Source organism: Microcaecilia unicolor, chromosome 3 (assembly GCF_901765095.1).
Source record: "Microcaecilia unicolor chromosome 3, aMicUni1.1, whole genome shotgun sequence".
Classification (NCBI taxonomy): Eukaryota; Metazoa; Chordata; class Amphibia; order Gymnophiona; family Siphonopidae; genus Microcaecilia; species Microcaecilia unicolor.
The window spans coordinates 83147436-83167987 of NC_044033.1; positions in this window are offsets into that span (position 1 = coordinate 83147436).

Below are 20552 nucleotides of genomic sequence, written 5' to 3' on the forward strand. Positions count from 1 at the left end.
CCAGACAAACCCCCTTCTTTACCAGGAATCTATCGATTCTACTTTTACACTGCCCTCGAAAGAACGTGAACCCCTCCTGTTCCTCACAGAAGGCCACATGCGCGTCTACCAGCTCCGCCTCCCGCATGATCCCTGCCAGCCTCACCCCGTCATAGCCCACCTGTACCGATCGTCCCCCACTATCCTTTTTCCGCAATATGGTGTTAAAATCTCCCCCCCAGACTACTTGGCGCGAAGTGTATAGGTAGGGCTTGATCTTCCCAAAGAGGAGCACCCTTTCCTTCTTGCTTTGGGGCCCGTACACATTCACCACCCTCAGTGCTCTATCCTCCCAAATCGCATCCACAACAAGACATCTCCCCACCCCCAGCTCCACCACTCGCTGAATATTCACCCGGTGGGACTTAAATAAGATCCCCACCCCACCATACCTCTCCCCCGCCAACCCCCACACCGAGGGACCCCACTTCCAGGCCCGCCTTGCCCGCCTGATCACCTCAATGGACCGCAGCCGAGTCTCCTGGAGCAGGAAGCAATCTGCTTGGACCCTCGCGAACCAGTCATACGCTAAACCCTGCTTCTTCGGAGAGGCGATGCTGGCCACATTCAGCGTGGCAAATGTCAACACTAAGCCTGCCATCCTCATTGCGAGTCACGGGTCTGCTCACTCCCAACTTCTTTCCTTATCTCCTGGGATACCCCCTTCTTACCCTGAAGCAGGTCCTCTGCTATGCGGTCTACATCATCCCCTGCCAGATCCCCCTCCCCCCCCCCGCAGCCGTCCTGTCTGCACCTTACCCCCCCCTCCCCCTTTCTTCCTTCCTTTCTTCTTTGCTCTATCCGGACCCACCCCCTGATCCCTCCCTCTCCCCTCTTCACCCCCGCCCCCTACCTCCTCCTCCGAGTCCTCCACCTCCCCCAAGTCCTCCAAGTCCTCCAGATCCTCCTCTAGCTCCACTCTGTCCCCCCAAGCCTGCACTTGGGCCTTCACCACCTGCCCGGCCCCCTCAGCTTTCCTCTTACTCCCCTTTCCCCTCCCTCCCTCCCTTCCCTCTTCCTCCTCCCTCACCCCTCCCCCTCCCCCCAGAGCCTTCCCGCCCTTCTTCCTACCACCAGTACCCTCCTCCAGTGCTTCCTCATATTTCCGTTTGCCCTCCCCAATCCCCCCTGCCGCCCCCTCTTCCTCCATTAACTCCACCTCTTCTCCTTCCCCCTGTTCTTCCTCCTCCCTCCCAACCTCCCTATCCTCCTCCTCCTCCTCCAACACCTGAAATCTGTTCCCCCCCCTCTTCCCCTGCAGCGACCCCTCCCTGCCCACCCCTACTTTCCCCCCCCTCCGAAACTTCCCTTTCCTCTGTGGCACTTGTACCCACTCCCCCTCTCCCCCCTGCTCCACTCCTGACCCAGCCCCCTGCCGCCCCCCCTCCTGCATCCCCTCCTTCTCCCCCCCTTGCCCCTCCCTGCCTATCACCCCCTGCCCTATCCCCTCCTCCATTACCCCCCCTCCACGTCCCTTCCCCCACATATCCCACTCGTTATGGGCCGCCCTAGGGCAGTTCCGATATGCATGGCCTAACCCGCCGCAGAGGTTGCACCTGATCGCGGTGCAGTCCTCTGTGGCATGCTGATCCCCGCATCTTCCACACTTTACCACTGGGCATGACATGCTGAAGTGCCTAAACGAACCACATCTGAAGCACTGCCGCGGCTGCCCCTTGTAAAAGCACAGTATCCTGTCACGACCGATAAAGGCAGCCGAAGGAATGTGCTGGACCACATGGCTCTCCTGTCTCAATTTGACCAGGGCTCCCCAACCTCCTGCCCAAACCCTGCTTGGATCCGGTAACTTTGCAAGTGGGGATCTCAGCTCCGCGTACCTCTGTAGCCAGTAGGCTAAATCTGCCCCAGAGATAGACTCATTTCTCACGAGCAGGGTGATCTGCACCAGGTCCGGCTTGCTGACTGGAATGGCCCTGAGGTCCCGCCACTCCCCCTTTCCCCTCACCCCCTCGTACCTTTCCCAGAATATTTCCATCCCCCTCTGGGTCATGAAGCTCAAGTCATATTCTGGGATGTTGATGGGGTGTATACACGCGTAAAAGTCCTCGGGTATAAACCCCATCCCCATCACCAGCCTCAAGACCCGATCCCTGGAGGGCATTGCCCCCTCCCCTATCCATTTCAGCTGTACCACATTTCGCCGCTTAGGCAGCTGTCCACCCCCTGTCCCCGCTCCCCCCCAACCCCTCCCTGGGCCCTCAAAACCACCCGATCTCCCCCCCTCCCTCCTTCCCCCTCCCTGGACTACTGCCGCAAAGGACTTGGACCCCAGCCCCCACCGCCCCCCCTCCACACTTGTTCCAGCCCTTCCCTCTGCCTCCCCCCCCTTCTGTCCCTCTGCCCCTCCCCTCATCCCTCTCCCTTCCTCAATATCCACCGCCCCCTCCCCCTCCCGTTGTCCCCCGTCCCCTTCCCTCTCAGACAAACATCCAGCAACGTCCATAGTCAGTTCTGCGGCTTGGGCTGCCTCCAACTGATTGTCCTGCCCATCACCACTTCCTGGAACGTCCCTGCTCGTCCCTGCCACTGCAGGCTCCAGCCTCCTCTCCTCTGTCTCCTGGCGATACTCTGGCACCTGCCCAGTCAGGTCTGCAGCTGGCGATACCAGACTCCCTGCTCGCTCTGCCCCCGAACTCCCTCCAACCTCCGGCACCAGGGGCGAAGCCTCCGGAACTCCGCCGCTCCCCTTGGCTCCTCGCTCCCAGCCGTCCTGCTGGCAGGTCTGCTCCACCACCCGCTGCACATCTGTTAGACTTGCCATGTCCACTTCTGTAGTCAACGAAAGTCTCTCAACAATCGGGTTACTTCCCCCTTGCTTCTGGTGCAGTCCCTCCTGCGTTCTCCCAATGGCTGGCGCTTCCCGGGGGCATGGCTTGTCTGTTCCTGATTCCGCCACAGGCTGGCTGTTAGCACCCCCCGATTTCACCTCTTGTAATGGACAGCTGGTCAAATGAGCTCCCAGCTGCTGCCCGCTCCTATTCCTCTCTCTCCGACCCCTCTCCTGTAAACCGCCAGCTACTCCATGCTCAGGGAAGACCTCCCCTGCTCCCGGACTTCGTGGGCGGGGCTTCTCCAGATGCCATGCTGCTTCGGTTTCCACTTCAGTCATTGCAGACCCGGCCAAAAATACCGGAGTCTGCCTCTGCTGACCCTTTTCCAACAGGGCCTCCTTCACGGCAACTGTCTCTGCTGTTTGCACAACTGCAGGTAAGCCCTCTGAGACTTCGACCACCACCTCTGTAGAAAACAGGCTGCTACCTGCGTCTCCCTCTGCTGCCTCCATTATCTGGAGTTTTGAAAAGTTACTGAGTTCTGTCCTCCCCTCCACAGGTAGGATCTCTACTCCAGCCCCCACCTCAGAGCCATGTCCTGCCGCTGCCTCCTTATCCTCTGGCTGCTGGGTAAGTGCTCTAGACTGTGTTGCCAACTGTCTCATGTATTTTAAAGTGGGGTCACCTCTGAACCCAGACAACTCTTTTGAGTCTAATGCTGCTGAAGACACTGAAGCTTGCTGCAACTGTAGTGTTCCTGAACCCCCAGACTGAGGTATTGAAGCCATCCTTTCTCGGTTAACAGAGAGCTCCCTCAAAGGATTCACAGAGCCCTTTTTTAAACAGTTCAACAAGTGTTCTTTTTTCCCCAACAACTTTGATATCCGGGCTTCCTCTTTAACATACATTTGTCTGTGCTCCGCTGGGGCAAATTTACACATAGTTCTTGCCATTTTCAGACGTTTTCCTAGCTCCACTACTTCTTTTTCCACCAGCTTAATTCGTCTTACAATATTTACCACACTACTTGCTGGATCATCAGGGTCATAGCTCACTTCAAGGAACTCCTCATCTGACGATCCATTCTCCTCACTCTCACTCTCAGCTGCCTCCAGCAAAGGCTTCTGGCAAACTTCCATCGCCTCTTCCTTCTCCCTTCCTTGGAAGCGCCCTTCTGGGGCCTGTACTATCTTCCTCCCCCCTCCACTGTCTTCTCGCTTACCTTCCGCAAGCTGGGCCATGGAGGGGGAAATGCTCTGGTGGCCTCCACTGGGCTGCTTCTCCCTTCGGTCCACTGGACTCCTTTCCCTTCTCCCGGTAGTCAAACCAGGGAGAGAGCCACTCCTTTCGGCCTTCTGGTCCCGGGCCCCAGGAGGCCCCATAGCCTGGGACTTTCCTGAGGCCTTCTCCCCAGGGACCCTCCTCATCTTTGGGGAGGGAGCTAGGTCTCACTCCCTTTCCACTGGAAGTCAGCAGAGCTCACTAAAACACCTCCTTCCTCCTCAGCAGACTGGATGGACCGTGCAGGTCTTTTTCTGCCATCATCTATTATGTTACTATGTAACCTCCTGGAACTCCGAGCCATTCGTTTGGCGCTTCTAGAGTTTCTCCTGGTACTGGTGCTGGGGCCTGTGCGGGTCCTGTCGGACAATGCCACGGCTGTGGCCTATGTCAATCGCCAAGGAGGTACCAGGAGCGCCCCTCTAGCCAAGGAGGCCATGAAGCTATGCCTGTGGGTGGAAGCGAATCTGGAACAGCTGTCGGCGGCCCACATTGCGGGAGTCATGAATGTCAAGCGGACTTTTTCAGTCGCCATACCTTGGATCCCGGAGAGTGGCAACTGTCGACTCGGGCGTTCTTGGACATCACGAAGCGCTGGGGCCGGCCAAGCCTGGATCTGATGGCGTCCTCGGCCAATTGCCAAGTGCCTTCAGCAGAGGACAGGACCCTCGATCTCTAGGAGTCGATGCTCTTCTCCTGCAGTGGCCGACACAGGAGCTTCTCTACGTGTTCCCGCCCTGGCCCATGATGGGCAGGGTGTTAGGCTGGGTGGCAAAGCATCCGGGCCAGGTGAGCCTGGTGGGTCAGGATTGGCCCAGAGTCCCTGGTATGCGGACTTAATCAGACTCTCGGTGGACTGCTCTCTGCGACTGCCAGCGGAGCGGGGACTCTTGCATCAGGGCCCCGTGATGATGGAGGATCCCTCCCCCTTTAGTCTTACGGCCTGGCTCTTGAGCGGAAGCGGCTGAGGAAGAAGGGCTTATCAGACAAGGTCATCGCCACTATGCTGAGAGCAAGGAAGCGCTCTACTTCTACCACTTACGCCAGGGTTTGGCGTACCTTTGTGTCGTGGTGCGAGGCAGGCTCTGTATCGCCCTTCACTGCTCCAATATCTTCAGTGTTGGCGTTCCTGCAAGAGGGACTGGAGAAAGGCCTGTCGCTCAGTTTGCTGAAAGTCCAGGTGGCGGCTCTAGCTTGCTTCAGGGGTCGTCTGAAGGGGGCTTCCCTGGCTTCACAGCCAGATGTGGTGCGCTTTCTCAAAGGAGTTAATCACCTGCGCCCTCCGCTGCACTCGATAGTGCCTACGTGGAATCTCAATCTGGTGCTACGGACCTTGCAGAAGCCGCCCTTCGAGCCCTTGCCAAGGGCATCGCTGAAGGACCTGATTTTGAAAGCGGTCTTCCTGGTGCTATCACCTCAGCCAGAAGAGTTTTCGAGCTCCAGGCGCTCTCCTGTAGAGAGCCGTTCCTGCGATTCACTGAGGCAGGAGTGTCGATTCACCCAGTGCCTTCCTTCCTGCCCAAGATTGTTTCTCGATTCCATGTGAATCAACAGCTTTGCCTGCCCTCCTTTCTTAGGGAGGATTACCCAGAGGAGTACCCTGCGCTCAAATACCTGGATGTTAGACGGGTCATCCTCAGATACTTGGAAGTGACCAATGATTTCCGGAAGTCGGATCACCTGTTCGTGCTGTTCGCAGGCCCTCGTAAGGGTCTGCAGGCATCTAAGCCTACGGTGGCACGTTGGGTCAAGGAGACGATCGCGGCAGCTTATGTGGCGGCAGGGAAGATTCCGCCTATTCAGCTGAAGGCACACTCTACTAGAGCACAAGCAGCCTCAATGGCGGAGTCCAGATCTGTCTCCTTGGAAGAGATTTGCAGAGCGGCTACTTGGTCGTCGGCCCATACCTTCTCACGACATTACCGCTTGGATGTGGCTGCTCGGGCCGAGGCCCAGTTTTTGGGCTTCAGTGTTGCGTTCAGGGATTTCCATGTCCCGCCCTGGGTGAGTACTGCTTCGGTACATCCCACCAGTCTATGGATTGATCGGCTTGATGATAGGGAAGGTAAAATTATGTATCATACCTGATAATTTTCTTTCCCTTAGTCATAGCCGATCAGTCCATAGCCCCTCCCAGATATATGTATTTGTGTTCTGGTTATATTTCAGGTTCAAGTTCAGTCTTCAGTTCCTGTTCATGAGGACTTCATGTTCAAGTTCTTCCCATTGAAGTTTCTTCGAGTTGAGACGATTTTGTGTTACAGTGAGCTGCTGCTTCCTCTCCCCCCGTTTCGGCGGTGGCTGGATTGATAACTAAATTATGCCTGCACTCCCTCCCGCTTCGTGTGGCTGTAGGGTAGCTTTGTATCCCTCCCGCTTCGGCGGTGTTGGGGTAAGCCAGCTCCTCCCGCGGTTGCGGTAGCAGGATAAGCCAGTTCCCCCCGTTTCGGCGGGTGTGGTTTCCCGCCCACCGCCCTGGCAGTGGTGCGCTGGAATATTTCCCCTCCCCCGCTTCGGCGGTGGTGAGCTAGGCAGAGTGTCCCTTTGTGGGTGTAATTCTCTAAGTGCTGAGTCCTGCGGATGGAGCTTTGATATCGACATACTGGGGAATTTCCGGCAGCACATGACCACATATAGGGAGGCAAAAGATTGCTCTCTATCTCCACCTGCTGGTACATGGACACAACCCACCAGTCTATGGATTGATCGGCTATGATTAAGGGAAAGAAAATTATCAGGTATGATACATAATTTTACCATATTTTTTATCCTGGTTCATGGTAGTCTTATTATTAGGTTTCAATTTGCTGTTTTCAAGTTTTCTCTTTCATTGTATTTATGTTTATACTTGTATATTTTACTACTGTTATGCTGTTAACAGTAAAAACAACGCAAGACCTAACTATCTTCCGAAGACTACTGAAAACTGATTTGTTCAAGAAGGCATAGCAATAACATCCATCCTCAATACTAAATAATAATGACTGCAAATAAATTAGAAAAAATGAACTTCGATCAATTGACTGATCAACCTTTTTACTATCAATGATCAAGCTCTAATACTTTAATCATTATGTCGAAGATAAGTTATCTATAGTCGATGAATGTCACAATCCAATCTTTCACTTAAGAATCAATACGCATTACTATAATGTATTCTTCTCTTACATGTATGTATTCTTCTCTACCATGTATTCTTTTTTTTTTAATTTTTAACAAGAAGCTTTATTGGGTGAAACCACAAAGTACAATTCAAAACTGTACAGTCACTTATCATACAGGTTCCTCTCACATTAATTTCCATAATACATAAAGACTCCTAGTGTAATTTCCATAAAAAGCAAAAACATTTCTTGTCACATTTAAACCTTTTATAACCCCCCAGTAACCCCAAAGAACTCCCCCCCCCTCCCTTCACTTCTCCATGTCTCATCCCAAAAGATGACTCCAAGATCCATATCTATGATAACGATGTGTTTACTGGTGCCCAAATCTGTTCCCATTTTGCTAGGGTTTTACGCTCCTTAGCCATTAGTTTTTCCATATTACTTATATACCACACCAAATTGTACCATCGCCGTATTGAGGGACATCCATTCTGTTTCCACATTCGTGCTATCAGCAATCTAGCTGCATTGATGCAGTGTTTTGCCAGCTGGCTCCCCTGGCTAGTGAGCCCCATGATTGGTCTATTAAATAAAAACACTGCAGGGTCCCATGGTATGTTACCCTCCACCCATCTATTCAACCTGCCTCGTACCGATTTCCAAAATGCTTGTACTTTTCTACAGGACCACCAAATGTGTCCCATTGTGCCAATCTGTCCACAGCCTCTCCAGCATAATTTCGATGCCCCAGGGTACATATGATGTAGCCTTGCCGGGGTGAGATACCAGCGATATATTACTTTTGTACAATTTTCTTGGATATTGACTGCTCGGGAGCTGTGAACTGAGGCCCGCTCCATCTGTTGCCACATTTCAGGGGTATATGTCACTCCCAATTCGCTTTCCCACTTATCCCGGTGTCTACAACTAATCCCTAGGGAGTCCCTCAAATGGTTGTATAACTTAGAGATCAAACCCTTGGATTTTTCAGTTTCCACACATAGTTGCTCTAAAAAAGTAACTTCCCCACATAACTTACGCTTCAAACCTGCTGTCTGAAGGAAATGAATAATCTGATTATATGCATATTGGTCTTGCTGAGGTAAGTCATATTCACTAGCCAACTCCCCAAATGTAATGAAGCGCTCATCTTTCATTAACTGCCTCCACCAAATCAATCTAGTTTTCCGCCATTTAATAAAAGGAGACAGTGTGCATCCAGGAGGGAATGCTGCATTGTAAGCTATAGGTGTTAGTCGTGATTCATAGAATCCTTTCATTCTCTCTAATTTGTCCCAACAAGAAAAGGTGTATTGAATGATTGGATTTAAGGGTTGAGGTAAATATCGATATCTAGGTGCCAGCCAAAGTAATTGTCCCAACCTTAGTGGGCTCTGTATCATATACTGCTCTATCTGAATCCAAAGCTTATGCTCTGATTCATGGAACCATTCTACTGCAGCTTTCGCTTGGGCAGCTCTGTGATATAGCCCCAAATGTGGTACCCCCAGTCCACCCTTACTTTTCCTAGCTGCATATAAACGGGACCTAGGGAGACGAGCCCTATGACCCTGCCATATAAAGTGTTCTATTCTGGTTTGGAGCAAATGAAGCATACGATTATTAATTGGAAGCGGTATAGACTGAAATAAATATAGCAGACGTGGGAGAATATTCATCTTCACAGTTGCCACTCTCCCAAACCACGAGAGATGCAAGGGATCCCATCTATCTAGATCTCTCCTAATTTCCTTAATTAAGGGCAAATAGTTGGCTGTACTCATGTCATTCAATTTACTGGTAAGTATCACCCCCAAATACCGTAATCCCTGCTTGACCCAAGTCAACGGATATGTCTGACAGCAGGTCTGATAGTCTCTCTCCTCCATCCCCACTGCCATGGCTTCAGTCTTTGTATAATTAATTTTAAATCCTGATACTTGGCTATATGCCTCAATCTCCGTAAATACTGCTGGTAGAGATGTTAAGGGTGAGATTAAGGTCAACAGAATGTCATCTGCAAAAAGAGCAATTTTTGACTCCCATCTCCCCGCCTTCAGCCCTTGGACACCCGGGTTGGATCTGATATTATGAGCTAAAGGTTCCAGTACTAGAGCAAATAATAAGGGGGAGAGTGGGCAACCCTGACGAGTTCCTCGAGATAACTCAAAAAAAGGGGAAGAGTTACCATTAATCTTAACACAGGCCCTAGGTGCAGTGTATAATTCTTGCACCAACCCTCTAAACATAGGTCCAAACCCAAACTTTTGTAAGACCGAGTGCAGAAAGGACCAATGCACCCGGTCAAAGGCCTTCTCAGCGTCTATACTTAGCAAACAGCATGGGGACTTTTGCTGCTGCGCCAAGTACATGACGTCCATCGTCCTTCTAATATTATCAGAAGCTTGTCTGCCCATTATAAAGCCTACCTGATCAGAGTGTATTAGGGTCGGTAAAATACCCACCAACCTAGTGGCCATTACTTTAGCCAGGATTCGTACATCAACATTTAGTATAGAAATCGGGCGGTACGAAGCACATTCAGTTATCTCCTTATTGGGTTTGGGAATAACTGCTATCCATGCATCCTTCATGGTTGGAGGCAAATTCCCTCCTTCCCTAACAAAATTCAATACCTCTGTCAATATAGGCGCAAGATATGGGGCAAATGTCTTGTAATATTCTCCAGTATATCCATCCACCCCCGGAGATTTGCCTGTCTGCAGTGTCTTGATAGCTTTAAGGACCTCCTTAACCTCTATCGGAGCTTCCAATGTGCTCCAGTGCTCCGGGAGCAGGACTGGAAGATTTAATTCCTCTAGATATGCTTGGATAGCAGTATTTTGTATAGAGGAATCTTTAGTATATAATTCAGCATAAAATTCCCTAAATCGCTCCCCAATAGCCTGAGATGTGGAAAGAGTTGTGCCCCTTTTATCTTTAATTCGGAATATGTTCCTGTCCATCCTAAGTTTACGTAAACGTAGGGCCAGTTGACGGTTAATTTTATTTCTTCCATTGTACGCATGGAGACGGAGCTTCTCAGTAATAAACTCAAGGTCTCTAAAAAGCAGCTCATCTAATTGGAGCCTCGCTTCCTGAAGAGATCTATATATCCTAGGTGAACCTGTTTGCTTATGAATAATCTCAAATTCTTCAATCTTACCCCTCCAGTATCTCTTTAGCGATTCCCGTTGCCTCTTAAGGCGACCCGCCACTTTCATAAAGTGGCCACGGGATACCGCTTTCAAAGCGTCCCAGACAATAGCAATGGAAGGGCCTGAATCCAGATTAAAATGTAAATATTCTTTAAGCATCTTCACATAATCTGCACAGATGTGTTCATCTTTTAGCATAGTGTTGTTAAAGGTCCACCTTTTATGTCCCTCAGCTATCCCAGAGAGGGACAATAATACCTCACAGGGTGCATGATCTGAAATAGTAATATTTCCAATCTGTGTATCTTTCACTTGTCCCCCCAGTAATTTATCTAGAAAAAGAAAATCTATACGGGAATATGAGGCATGCACTGAAGAGTAGAATGAGTAATCCCTATCCAATGGATGCCCATCCCTCCATGTATCAAAGAGACCCATTTCTTCCACCCATGTAGCCATCTGACCCGCCAGTGTTCTATCCGTTCGGGAGACAGGTCCCGATCGATCTAAGTTCGGGTCCATGGTAACATTAAAATCACCTCCCAATATGAGTTGGCCTCCTACCATAGGTCTAATATTCCTCTTTAACGTTTTTAAAAAGGAGGTTTGGTTTGCATTCGGCCCATATATAGATCCCCAAGTATATTCCTTAGCTTCCAGCATTCCCCTAATAAGAAGGTACCGCCCTGCTGGGTCTCTCTTAATTTGCTGAACTTGTATTGGTATACTATCATGAAAAAGTAAAGCCACTCCTCGCTTCTTACTATTGGTAATATCAGAGGCAAAATAGATTTTTGAATATGAGGTAGGGTGAAACAAATGTTCATGTGCTCGTTTCAAATGTGTTTCTTGTAACATTACCACCTGTGGATGCAGTCTGGCTAATTCTTGATATATCAACTGTCTTTTTCTCGGAGAGTTTAAACCCTTAACATTCCAGGTTATTACTTTTAGATCTGGTAGCATCTAACTTCCTTAATTAGAGACTGCATATACCAGCACCTATAGTAGAATCTTTCCCATTTACAGACATAGAAGAAGATTAAGAACCCCTCCCACCCACCCTCCCCAACCCCAGCCCCCACAATGTATTCCATGTGTGAAGTGTAGAAAACAGAAAAAACTCTTCCCACACTCACCCACATGAGGCTCCCAACAAGGTCAACAGCCTCTCACACCGCCCGATTCCCTAACCTCCCTTCATCCCTGAAATACGACTCTTCAGTTCAATACAAGTGCACCTTTCTTTTCACTTCTCTGGGTGCTCTCTTATCATGAATAACAAAATCTTAGTGTTGTCTCAGTTCAAGTCACAGATCGTGTTGTCGTCTTACGCAGCTTCTTTGCTTTATTGAAGACTTGTTTCCATTGATGAACTTTATCCCGCGCCTTGCTGGCCGCTGTTGTCTCCTCCGCTTCCAGTTCCATTAGGCCTGCTACTTGAAGAAGTTGTTTCGCATCTGCTACAGTGCGTGCTCGATATGATTTGCCTGCTATAACAAAGCAGAGGGCAAATGGGAAGGCCCATCGATATTTGATATTATGTTTATTCAAAGTGTCCAGTATTGGTTTCATCTCTCTACGCCATTGCAATGTATTTGCTGACAGGTCTTGATATACTGTTATCAAAGTCTCATTATACATCAGTTCTTTCTTCTGGCGTGCCAAAGCAAGTAATTGCTCTTTTTCAGTGAATTTCCAAAACCGAACAATAATGTCTCTTGGTCTGTTATTTTGCGAATTACCCAGCGCTCTATGGGCCCTCTCGACCTCTGGTAAAGGCGTATCTGGCTGTGCCGCTAGAAGCTGTCCACAAACCTCTTGCACTATTTTCAAGACCTCTTCCTGGCTCCCTCCTTCTGGCACCCCACGAAATCGCAGATTTTTACGTCTACTGCGATTTTCAATGTCATCTATCTTATATTGTAGGTCAGATATCTGCGTTGTAGTTCCTTCCTCACGTAGGTGCATTTGTTGTACTACTTCCACGTGCTCATCCATCCGCACTTCTAGATCTTCTATACGGGTACCTACTTCTTTAAGTTCACCTCGTAAATTATCAATGCGCTCTACTATGTCCGCTTTCATATGCGCTAAATCTTTTTTCAAATCCATAAGCAAACGAGCAGAATGTGAGTTCCTCACACTGCCTGTGTCTTCTTCCGATCTTTCCGACTCAAAATCTGAGGCCTCTTCGAGGTGTGGTGAGACATGGCGCGAGGGCGTTTTAGATGTACGCTGGCTACTGCGCATCGCGCTTTTCGCCTCTGAGTTCTTTAACTTTTGTGCCATTCTACCTTCCAACCTTTCAAACGAGGTTCGATCAGCGGGAATGAGTCAAAATGCGTCGTATTTACTGCTATAGTTCGCTATTTTAGCTGGATTACTCGGGAGCCACAAAATCAGGCTTCCATCGAGGACAGTGACGTCACCGGAAGTCCCTCTACCATGTATTCTAACCAGCACTTCCGGTACCTCAGATGTAACTGTGTGATCACCAAAATCAGGTGTTTGTAGTCGGGCCTGTACGTAAACACACTACAAGTTACCGGAAATGTGGTAGAATCACTATCCTCGTCTTCCGTTCTCGAAGGACGGAAGAGGAAAATTAAACTAGGTTTAGGATTCTTCCTTGCGAGTACCCACAAACTCAGTCAGCTGCAGGGTTCTTTTCAATTCAACAAAATAGTATTTATTTTAAACTTTTCCAATGCAACCACAAAGTAGATTAAAGGCAAACTAAAAAAAATATACAATAGACCCCACAGTTTATGTTCGTGAATAACCTTTTTCTTAAAAAAAATATAGACTCACTTCTTTTCTCTTTACAGGTATTCTCACTGCAGAACCAGAACAGATATCAGATAAGTATTACGTTTTTGTTTTTCGTTGAATTCTTCCCCTATTTAACAATTCTTTATACTCTCCTAAAGGATGTTTCTCCAGACTTTGATACTTTGTGCTACCCTTTGCAGGAGACGTCTCCACTCACCCTCCAGGAACAGGTAAGTATTTTGTTTGGTTTTTTTTTCTACTCTTTTCTCGTTTCCCATTTTCCCTTAAGATAAGTGACACCCACTTTTCCCCTTGGTACTCAGTCCCGGTATTTCCCACAGTCACTTAGCTGTCAGTGTCTAAACTTCTTTTCTCCCAAACATGCTGGTGGAATCTTTCTTGCGTCGGGGCCCTTGTAGTCTTCTGAAATGCACGACTCTTCTTCCTAAACCTTCCCTCAAAAACAAAGTAAATGGAAGCAAAACCCTGTCTACTCTGAGCAACGGCAGAAATTCTGCCTGCTAGGAAGATTTTACACTGTGGCCCTCTGTCTCTTAAAATTAAAATAAGTACAGTTTGTTCCCTTTCTTTCAAGTCTTCTCCTTTTCTAACTATTTTTTTTCCCAACTAATACTAATGCAATAGTGTTAGTCAGTCTTATTCACTTTCAATACACGTTCACATTACCTTACACCACTTTACATTCCATTCAGGGTATTTCTATGCTGTTTTTTCAGCCACTCTGTTAATTTAACACTTAACTCCTAAAAATGACTATTTTAAATTCAAAAATTCCTCAACTATTACACTCCTACTCTATTCCCAAACACCCCCTTCTATAACCCACACCTCACACCCCTTACAAACCCAGTGACTATTAATCCTATTTCCTAAACCTAATAAATTTTAACCAAACTTCCCCACTAAACCACAACAACCCCCTCAATAGTACACTACTCTCTAATTATCTTTCCCTCAAAATTTCTCAAATTCTTCCACTTTTACCCTCCAAACACCTTCCACTCTCTCCCACCACACACAACACACCTCTCTCCTTGACTGACCAACACTTTCTGACCAACTGCCTCAACCACCATTTCCAGGGAAACCAACGCTGGCTTGCCACTCCGAGGTCAGCTCAGCCAATCACTATCCCTTTTAAAAATTCCAAACTGGCTAAACTGACCTGCGGAATGTTGGCCAGCGCTGCTCCAGCTCCATTTAAAAAAATAAAACCCCATAGACTTTAATAGGAAAATCACAGTAATTAACCAAAATCACCCTAAATTTACTCAAATCATTTCAAACTCGATCCAAAAATTAAACTCCCTATTCCCTATCCATCCTTGTTTTTCAATTTTAAAAATCCCAAATTCCAACGTCCACCCCCAAATAAATTATTCTAGACCCCTCTAAAATTCCCAAATCCAATCAAAAACTATCCCAAAAATTTCAAACTCCCCTCCCGGACCTACCCTGTCGAATTAAAAAAATTAACCCTTACCTAACCCTATTAAACTCACACCTCAAAAACTCCTATTTAAACAAATAAAAATTTAAAAACTAAATCACTACAAAAATTCTAAAAAATTCTCCGACCCCAAAACCAAAAACAGAATTTAAAAAAACTCAAACCCCCTGATTTTTAAAAAATCAAAAACCCTATTTTCACATTTAAAAAAATAAATTAAATAAAATTTCAGGTCAAAAACCCCTTACCTGATTTCCTGATTTTCGCCTCTCACCCAGCCTGCCATCTGTTCCGGTCCCCAATGTCTTTAGGCAAAAACGGAACAAAAATAAAAAACTTCCGAAGCCCGGCCGGAAATTTAGGCCCAGGCTTCGGCCTAATCGGGCAACGCGCATTCCCGATTTGTGCATGAGGCGCGCCGCCTCATGCACACATCTCCTCACTTCTGAGATGTCTTCCAACGCCGGCTCCTCCTCACACAATCGACCTGAAATCGGCCCCGACCGCTGCCTCGTCGCTCCTCCTGACGCCGGACCCACTGCTCTTCTTCACTCCCGGGAACTCGCTCCATTGCCCCGGGAGGAAAAGAGAAAAAAAAAACTTCTTCGCTGCCTTCTGCAGCCCCTTCCACCCCAGCAGCACCAAAAATGACGGCGCTCACCACCACAGCACGCCTTTTCTCCCGCCAACTTCCTCCTCTGTCGCTTCTCCGCCTCAGCTGCCAAAACAGGCCCGAAACTACTTCTTCACTCCCGGGGCCCCAACTGTCCCCGGAAGCCAGAAAACCGCGTCGCTGCTCCTGCAGTCCTGGAGTCTTTAACCCCCAATCCCCTGTTATAGGGTTACCATATGGCTCCAGAAAAAGGAGGACGGATTGAGCCGGCCGGGTTTTACTTCCATTGCTTTCAATGGAAGTAATTGAGCCAGCCGGGTTTTACTTCCATTACTTTCAATGGAAAGCAATGGAAGTAAAACCCGGCTGGTTCAATCCGTCCTCCTTTTTCTGGAGCCATATGGTAACCCTACCCTGTTATAGTATGTATGTACTTTAATGCAACACCTTTTGTAACCCTGCTACCTGGAAATGGCAATCGCCATGATGGCAAATGTAAGCCACATTGAGCCTGCGAATCGGTGGGAAAATGTGGGATACAAATGCTACAAATAAATAAATAAAATAAAACTGTATCTATTGTACATCCCCTTGGGTAAATCTCTTCATAAAGGCGGTTAATAAATCCCAATTAAAAAAAAATACTGAGAGGGGTGTGAGACCTTCACTTGAATATATGGTATCTATACAATCATTCCATGCAATAGAATCAGAAATCACTTCCCCCCCCCCCCCCCCACCCCCACCCCAAAAAAATAATTGGCCCTTCCCTTTCATAAAACATCATAACCCAGTGTTCTTTGTTGCAAGGCCTAGGGCAGTTAGCAGCCCTCCTTAAACTTAGGTGACTCTTTTCCCTCAATATACATACTTCCCCCACTTTTTTTTTTTTTTTAAGCTTGCTGTTGGCAAATACTTCTGTAACAGCTGTTCTGTTTTGCTTTGGGATTGTGCAGCTCTCAGTGAATTTGAGCCATGCAGTGTTCAATTGCTCATGTTATTCTCACAAGAATAACTTGGATACTGCCTGGCTCAAACTCACTAAGAGCCACATGATACTGAAAGAAAACAGAGTAGTTGTCCCAGAGGTGGCATCAGCAGTAAAATTGTCAGAAAGATGAGGGTTAACTTGGAGAGATGGGGATAGAGTGGTGCGAGTTGAGACAGGCTAAGATAGGGGTAGGAGGGTTTTGGTGGGGAGCGTAAGTTGGGGGAGACAAGATGGATTCAGGGAGAGGTCAAATCTGGGGAATCAAACTCCATTTTAGTTACATATGTTTATTACATTTGTACCCCGCACTTTCCCACACAAAGCAGGTTCAATGCGGCTCACATGGTAAATAGAATTACGAAGTTCTTGTAAGGAGAAATATTACCAAGGTTTTTTTGAGGGGGTACTTGGGGGTACTGAGTACCGGCACCTTTTCCATTGTCTGCTAACATTGACCCATGGTCCCCAAGTTTTAATGACAGAGTTTAGGCTCTACACACCAATTCTGCCATGTCATAGATTCTGTGACTGGTTGCAAGGGGTCTGGCTATTGTAGGGTGGGTCCCTCAGGGATCACCCCACCCCTGAAGGGTGGCCTGGCATTTCAGGACCAGCACCTTTTTCGCTAGAAGAAATGCACTGAATATTACAGACTATAGTAAACATAGTAAATGCCTTAAGAATATATGAATTGAATACGGAAAGGTGCAACAAAAAAGTGTAAGTAAAAGAAAAGGGAATGGGGGGGGGGGGGTATGGTGTAGAGAAGATGGTGAAGAAGGACTAGGGGATAAGCATGAAGGAGAATTGGGAGATATAATCATCATCAGAACAGGAGTCATGTGGGTGGGCTAATATGGTTTGGTCGGGTCATTTGGGTAAGCTTGCTTGAAGAGATAGGTTTTCAACATTTTTCTGAAGGGTAGATAGTCGGATGGATCTTGGTAAAGCGTTCCAAAGCTGGCTGCCTAAGAAGGAGAAGCTGGATGCATAGGAGGTGGATGTTGATCTTTTGTGTTTGAACAGCTAGACTGGGTTGATCATTGCAGAGGTTCCTCTCATCATTTCATTGCCCGGGGCACTAGGCACTGGCCATTTTGTCTGGCAATGGTTCTGGCTGTCACACTGAAGTCTTTGTGCCAGTGTAGTCCTGCTTGAAAAATAATGAAGATCACTACCGTAGCCAGTCCTGCTGTGATCAGTGGGGTAGCAACAACACCAGGCTGTCAAGTCAGCAGCATGATAGTACCCAATGATTCAAAAGAGGTGGTAAAGATAGATACTTATGTAGTTATGTGGCATAAGTGTGCCCTCTCCCCAGCCTCTATTTTGAATCTCAGCCAGATGTACGGGATGTGCATTCATCTGAAACTACATGAAAATTGATATTTCCTATGTCATTTTTAACCCAAAACAAAGCAAAGCCCCCCCCCCCCCCCCCCCCCAAACATCAGGATTTTGCCTGTATTGTCAATAGTGCACACAATTGCTCAGAAGGGCACCCTTTTGCTTAATAGGGAATACTATATAGCAATAAAGCAGACAGTTCAGCAACAGTACATAAACATTGCTCTCACAACAAAAAATATTTTGAAACAAACCCAAATGAAATGAAAAATGCCATAAAGGACATAGGAAACTAGCCAAAATGAAAATGTTTGGCCCTCACATCCTTACCAGATATCTTCATGGCTAAAATGCTGAGGACAGCAACATTTCTGGGCTCAACCTTATTCTTATAGAAATACTTCAAAAACTGAGCAATGCTAGTTACATAAGAACTTAGGTGTTGCCTTACTGGGACAGACCAAAGGTCCATCAAGCCCAGTATCCTGTTTCCAACAGTGGCCAATCCAGGTCACAAGTACCCGGGCAAGATCCCAGAACAGTAAATTACATTTTATGCTGCTTATCCTAGAAATAAGCAGTAGATTTTCCCCAAGTCCATCTTATGGACTTGTTATTTTAGGAAGTTAGCCAAACCTTTTTAAAACCCTGCTAAGATAACTGCTTTTACCATATTCTCTGGCAACGAACTCCAGAGTTCAGTTACATGTTGAGTGAAGATATTCCCATCCCCACCAGTACTGGCCTTCCGACAGCCACCCAATTTAAAACACAAGCTAATCAGAAGTAAACTTCCTTCACAGACTGAAAAGGAACAGAAGGGCACACTTCCCTGTAATTTATCCAGTTGCAAACTATGCCAAAATATTTCACAGGACCCCAAAGTCATCCACAAAGGAAAGACATTCAACATAAAGGGATCTTTCACTTGCTCATCTTCCAATGTGGTATATATCATTCAGTGTAAAAAATGTAATGAAGGATGCTATATTGGAGAAACAGGCCAGATGCTTAAGACAAGATTCAATTTACATAGACATCATATAAACAATGCTGGTGCCAGCAGGGTTCCCACGCCTGTTGGGCAACATTTTACAAGACCAGGACACTGCACCAGTGACTTCACAGTGAGAATCCTCAAAGGTAACTTTAAAACCATACAAGAACGTAAGACCTTTGAAGTCAGAATGATTGAATATTTTAACACCCAACAGAAAGGACTTAACAAGGACCTGGGGTTCCTAGCCCATTATAAACCATAAAGCTGTATGTCTCTGTTGATCACCCTCCCCTCACCTGTCCACACCCACCCTGTTAGAATACCAAAGATATACTTTGATGTCCCCATGCATACTTCCTACCCACCCCCATCCTCCCACCCTGTCAGACTGTCATAGCAATGCTTGAATGTTTTTCACTTATATACACTGTCAGCTAGCACATTTGCTTATTTCCGATCTGACGAAGAAGGGCAACCTTCGAAAGCTAATCAAGAAATGTATTAAGTTATGTCCAATAAAAAAGGTATCATCTTATTTTCTTTTCCATGTTTTATTTTGTTTGATTTCTATTGATAATGTTGAGTGAAGAAATATTCTCTCCAATTTGTTTTAAATTGACTACTTAACAGCTTCATTGCATGCCCCCTAGTCCTAGTATTTTTGGAAAGAGTGAACAAGTGATTCATGTCCCCCCCCCCCCCCACCCCATTCCATTCCACTCATTATTTTATAGACCTCTATCCACTTTAGTCTTTCCTTATAGTATTATTAAAGTAGGTATCTGTGTGGTGATAGTGAATAAAAAAAACAGTCCAAAAAGAATTTGAATCTATTTATCCTTTTTTCTTTTTTATTCTTTTTCTTGGTCCCCAAAATGGACCATGTTTTGCTTTGTCTGCTTCAGAGAGACCAAAGGAAAAACGTTGGAACTCTTATACCACTACTAACATCAAGTAGTGGTGTAAGAGAGTTCTAACATTTTTCCTTTGGTTACCGCCTACATAATAGGTGGCAGTAAGAGCTCATGTGCTATTCTCTACTATGTATTTGTTTCTCATATGGATTACTATAACTCAGTTTATTGTGGTATACCTAGACAATCTTCTTTGCTGTGTACAGACCCTTCAAACTTCTTCTGCTCGTTTCCTTTGCAATGGCCGAAAAGGAGATCATGTCTCTCCGCTTTTCATCAGACTACACTGGCTCCCTATTAATTACTGTATTTGGTTTAAAGTACTTTGCTTGACTCACAAAGTGCTTCCTGTAGGAACCTCTATATATCTCTCTTCTATCATTATCCCTTACATATCTAATCACACTCTCCATTCATTGGATGCCCACCATTTAATTCTTCCCTCAGCAAAAAAAAGCACATTACGAATCTACCCAAGGTTCTGCCTTTTTTTTTTCATAGCCCCAAAACTATGGAATGACTAACCCCCAACAGTCTGCTCAGACTATTAAAGATCCACTTTTTTCAACTGACATTTGGGGGCGTGAGGTCGGTTCACAGTTGGGACAGAGCAGAGGATTGATGCTCTATGTGTGTGTGCCATTTTTTCTTCTGTTGTTTTGTGAATGGTATACTAGGTGTGATTGCATTCTTTCCTATCAATAATTGGTATTCCTTTTCTAATTAATTAACTTATTAATTTTATTATAAACCACTTTGGCTTCTTTTACAGAAAAGGCGGTATATCAAAACTTTTAATAAGCATAAATATAAACATTTTAATGGTCACGCACTAATGGCACAATTAGCATGTGACCATTAATACAAATCTGGCCATTTTAACCTAGTGGTAAAAATGGCTTTAGCGCATGGGAAAGATGCTAAGGCCACTTTTTACTAGTGTTTGGTAAAAGGGCCTCAAAATTTTAACTAACAGGCTTATTTTCGAAAAAGAAGGGCGCCCATCTTTTGACACACATTGGAAGATGGCCGTCCTCACAGGGTCGCCCCAATCGGCATAATCG